The following is a 5,000-nucleotide window of genomic DNA, read 5'->3' as shown; positions in this document are numbered from 1 at the left end:
GAGTGGTCTAAGGCGCCACACTCAAGAGACGCAGCTCTTCCCTGCATCTGGGTGTTCTGGTCTCCGATTGGAGGCGTGGGTTCAAATCCCACTCCTGACAAGCCGGGCTCATTTTTTTGAGCACATTTCAGAGTGTAAGGCTTGCGGAAAACCTCGTGGGGGCCCCCGAATGCAGCGCCCAGCAAGCCTCCCTGTTCTCTTCTGCTGCCTTGCAACTGGAGCTGTCTGCCAGAGACGCCGGAGGCACACCTGCCCTTAAACCCCCACTGGCCCACGGCTGCAAAACCCGCATTTTCTAGTGGCTGGCTTGGTGACATATGTCACTGAGCCCAGTCTACTCAGGAAGTGAAAAAAGTCCCCTTCACAGTTGGAGAAAGTGCTCTCCTGCCACCTGTCGGTCGTTGAAGGCACCACACCTCAGCAAAATAAAAATAAAAAAACAGACATGCTCAGTCCGGGGGATGTAGAGGTATTTACATAGCAAGAACAGAGAGGCTGTTGGGAGATGACAGAAGCCATGCTGCCCCAGAGTTCTCTTCTGAAATTCGCAGGAATCCAGAGGTTGGAGCGGGCTGAGGGAGTGCGCCTTCTTGCCTCTGTCGGCTTTCAAGACACATCCTCCTGCTGGGAAGCTGCCCACCCTGAGCAGCACAGGTTTGCGCTCTAGGCCGGTCGGCCACATATATCTCGCCTGATCGAGCCCGATCGAGCGGCAGCAGATGGCCTTTGGCCAGCGAAGGCTGCCGCTCTTCTTCTTGTTTCTCTGCTTGAGAGGCAGCTCAGTCCTCTGCGCTTGCGCCAGGGGCAGGCCACGTGACACGCAGGGGTCAGGCCGTAGAGAGACTGGGGCATGGCGCCAAGTGAGGTAAGCAGACCACCCCCCTCCCCCTCACTGTTCTCTGCATGCGGTGGCTCGTTGGTCTAGGGGTATGATTCTCGCTTAGGGTGCGAGAGGTCCCGGTTTCAAATCCCGGACGAGCCCTTTTTTTTTGGAGCGCCGAAAACAAAAAACACAGAGTCCCCAATTCCCCCCCAAAAATAGTTTGTGCGTGACCGTATCTGGTTCGATGCCCGTCGCCAATGGTTGGCTGCTTTTAAGCCCATGGCCCAAGAGGCAGTGTTGGAAATTCCCCCTCCTTTGTAATGATGCGCTGGCGGCGAGCTGATGTAGAAAGGTTTGGACATGCCTTCTGGGTGGGGACTGCCATGGCTCGCGCCACTGTTGCATCCAGCTTGGTCTTTTGTATGTGTCTGCAGCCTGTGTGTGAGGTGCTGTGAGTGCTGCCATGTAGGTCCGGCGCAGGCTTGCGCCAAACTTTCACGTTGGTGTGTGCCACCTGGCAGGTACCAGCGGGCCCCATGAGACATCAGTGCCACAAAGCCTTTCAGCTGAAAGCTGTCCCAGCACACTAGAGCGCAGCCTACCAGAGCTGTTTCTGTAGTGTAGTGGTTATCACATTCGCCTAACACACGAAAGGTCCCCGGTTCGAGACCGGGCAGAAACATGGTGCTGGTTTCTTTTTATTTCCACAATGTCAATCGGACACATTTGACCGCATGCAGGTTTCGACAGGTATGGACAGGCCGGCACTACGCCATGAGTGATCTGAGGCCAGCCCTTATTTGCACCCTGCAAACTGTCCACTGGCTCCATCAGTGGGCGTTTCCTGCCATCCCTGGGTCCTTAAGTGAGTGTTTGGGTACTTTTGATGCAGAGATCGGGGCATGAAAACCGGCGCTGGGACCTGGCGACATTGGGTACTGAAGAATCTTTCCCAATCCTGCCCATAGCTGTCAGGGTGGCCGAGTGGTCTAAGACGCCAGACTCAAGAGGCGCAGCTCTTCCCTGCATCTGGGTGTTCTGGTCTCCGATTGGAGGCGTGGGTTCAAATCCCACTCCTGACAAGCCGGGCTCATTTTTTTGAGCACATTTCAGAGTGTAAGGCTTGCGGAAAACCTCGTGGGGGCCCCCGAATGCAGCGCCCGGCAAGCCTCCCTGTTCTCTTCTGCTGCCTTGCAACTGGAGCTGTCTGCCAGAGACGCCGGAGGCACACCTGCCCTTAAACCCCCACTGGCCCACGGCTGCAAAACCTGCATTTTCTAGTGGCTGGCTTGGTGGCATATGTCACTGAGCCCAGTGTACTCAGGAAGTGAAAAAAGTCCCCTTCACAGTTGGAGAAAGTGCTCTCCTGCCACCTGTCGGTCGTTGAAGGCACCACACCTCAGCAAAATAAAAATAAAAAAACAGACATGCTCAGTTCGGGGGATGTAAAGGTATTTACATAGCAAGAACAGAGAGGCTGTTGGGAGATGACAGAAGCCATGCTGCCCCAGAGTTCTCTTCTGAAATTCGCAGGAATCCAGAGGTTGGAGCGGGCTGAGGGAGTGCGCCTTCTTGCCTCTGTCGGCTTTCAAGACACATCCTCCTGCTGGGAAGCTGCCCACCCTGAGCAGCACAGGTTTGCGCTCTAGGCCGGTCGGCCACATATATCTCACCTGATCGAGCCCGATCGAGCCCGATCGAGCTGCAGCAGATGGCCTTTGGCCAGCGAAGGCTGCCGCTCTTCTTCTTGTTTCTCTGCTTGAGAGGCAGCTCAGTCCTCTGCGCTTGCGCCAGGGGCAGGCCACGTGACACGCAGGGGTCAGGCCGTGGAGAGACTGGGGCATGGCGCCAAGTGAGGTAAGCAGACCACCCCCCTCCCCCTCACTGCTCTCTGCATGCGGTGGCTCGTTGGTCTAGGGGTATGATTCTCGCTTAGGGTGCGAGAGGTCCCGGGATCAAATCCCGGACGAGCCTTTTCTTTTGGAGCGCCGAAAACAAAAAACACAGAGTCCCCAATTCCCCCCCAAAAATAGTTTGTGCGTGACCGTATCTGGTTCGATGCCCGTCGCCAATGGTTGGCTGCTTTTAAGCCCATGGCCCAAGAGGCAGTGTTGGAAATTCCCCCTCCTTTGTAATGATGCGCTGGCGGCGAGCTGATGTATAAAGGTTTGGACATGCCTTCTGGGTGGGGACTGCCATGGCTCGCGCCACTGTTGCATCCAGCTTGGTCTTTTGTATGTGTCTGCAGCCTGTGTGTGAGGTGCTGTGAGTGCTGCCATGTAGGTCCGGCGCAGGCTTGCGCCAAACTTTCACGTTGGTGTGTGCCACCTGGCAGGTACCAGCGGGCCCCATGAGACATCAGTGCCACAAAGCCTTTCAACTGAAAGCTGTCCCAGCACACTAGAGCGCAGCCTACCAGAGCTGTTTCTGTAGTGTAGTGGTTATCACATTCGCCTAACACGCGAAAGGTCCCCGGTTCGAGACCGGGCAGAAACATGGTGCTGGTTTCTTTTTATTTCCACAATGTCAATCGGACACATTTGACCGCATGCAGGTTTCGACAGGTATGGACAGGCCGGCACTACGCCATGAGTGATCTGAGGCCAGCCCTTATTTGCACCCTGCAAACTGTCCACTGGCTCCATCAGTGGGCGTTTCCTGCCATCCCTGGGTCCTTAAGTGAGTGTTTGGGTACTTTTGATGCAGAGATCGGGGCATGAAAACCGGCGCTGGCACCTGGCGACATTGGGTACTGAAGAATCTTTCCCAATCCTGCCCATAGCTGTCAGGGTGGCCGAGTGGTCTAAGGCGCCAGACTCAAGAGACGCAGCTCTTCCCTGCATCTGGGTGTTCTGGTCTCCGATTGGAGGCGTGGGTTCAAATCCCACTCCTGACAAGCCGGGCTCATTTTTTTGAGCACATTTCAGAGTGTAAGGCTTGCGGAAAACCTCGTGGGGGCCCCCGAATGCAGCGCCCAGCAAGCCTCCCTGTTCTCTTCTGCTGCCTTGCAACTGGAGCTGTCTGCCAGAGACGCCGGAGGCACACCTGCCCTTAAACCCCCACTGGCCCACGGCTGCAAAACCCGCATTTTCTAGTGGCTGGCTTGGTGACATATGTCACTGAGCCCAGTCTACTCAGGAAGTGAAAAAAGTCCCCTTCACAGTTGGAGAAAGTGCTCTCCTGCCACCTGTCGGTCGTTGAAGGCACCACACCTCAGCAAAATAAAAATAAAAAAACAGACATGCTCAGTCCGGGGGATGTAGAGGTATTTACATAGCAAGAACAGAGAGGCTGTTGGGAGATGACAGAAGCCATGCTGCCCCAGAGTTCTCTTCTGAAATTCGCAGGAATCCAGAGGTTGGAGCGGGCTGAGGGAGTGCGCCTTCTTGCCTCTGTCGGCTTTCAAGACACATCCTCCTGCTGGGAAGCTGCCCACCCTGAGCAGCACAGGTTTGCGCTCTAGGCCGGTCGGCCACATATATCTCGCCTGATCGAGCCTGATTGAGCCCGATCGAGCGGCAGCAGATGGCCTTTGGCCAGCGAAGGCTGCCGCTCTTCTTCTTGTTTCTCTGCTTGAGAGGCAGCTCAGTCCTCTGCGCTTGCGCCAGGGGCAGGCCACGTGACACGCAGGGGTCAGGCCGTGGAGCGACTGGGGCATGGCGCCAAGTGAGGTAAGCAGACCACCCCCCCCCTCACTGTTCTCTGCATGCGGTGGCTCGCTGGTCTAGGGGTATGATTCTCGCTTAGGGTGCGAGAGGCCCCGGGTTCAAATCCCGGACAAGCCCTTTTTTTTGGAGCGCCGAAAACAAAAAACACAGAGTCCCCAATTCCCCCCCAAAAATAGTTTGTGCGTGACCGTATCTGGTTCGATGCCCGTCGCCAATGGTTGGCTGCTTTTAAGCCCATGGCCCAAGAGCAGTGTTGGAAATTCCCCCTCCTTTGTAATGATGCGCTGGCGGCGAGCTGATGTATAACGGTTTGGACATGCCTTCTGGGTGGGGACTGCCATGGCTCGCGCCACTGTTGCATCCAGCTTGGTGTTTTGTATGTGTCTGCAGCCTGTGTGTGAGGTGCTGTGAGTGCTGCCATGTAGGTCCGGCGCAGGCTTGCGCCAAACTTTCACGTTGGTGTGTGCCACCTGGCAGGTACCAGCGGGCCCCATGAGACATCAGTGCCA

The 5,000-nt window shown here is 56.1% G+C and overlaps 2 non-coding genes across 2 annotated transcripts; both read left to right on the top strand.

Annotated features, from left to right (window-relative positions):
• The first annotated feature begins 3,246 nt into the window (after nt 1-3,246).
• On the top strand, nt 3,247-3,319 carry TRNAV-AAC (transfer RNA valine (anticodon AAC)). The gene has a single exon. It is a non-coding gene; the product is annotated as a tRNA-Val (tRNA).
• Nucleotides 3,320-3,607: 288 nt separating this feature from the next.
• On the top strand, nt 3,608-3,719 carry TRNAL-CAA (transfer RNA leucine (anticodon CAA)). The gene is made up of 2 exons: nt 3,608-3,645; nt 3,674-3,719. It is a non-coding gene; the product is annotated as a tRNA-Leu (tRNA).
• The last annotated feature ends 1,281 nt before the right edge of the window (nt 3,720-5,000 follow it).

Source organism: Ambystoma mexicanum, chromosome 2q (assembly GCF_040938575.1).
Source record: "Ambystoma mexicanum isolate Mex_15411 chromosome 2q, UKY_AmexF1_1, whole genome shotgun sequence".
Taxonomy (NCBI): Eukaryota; Metazoa; Chordata; class Amphibia; order Caudata; family Ambystomatidae; genus Ambystoma; species Ambystoma mexicanum.
Note: the sequence above shows the minus strand (reverse complement) of the source record. Positions and strands in the feature narration are given on the sequence as shown.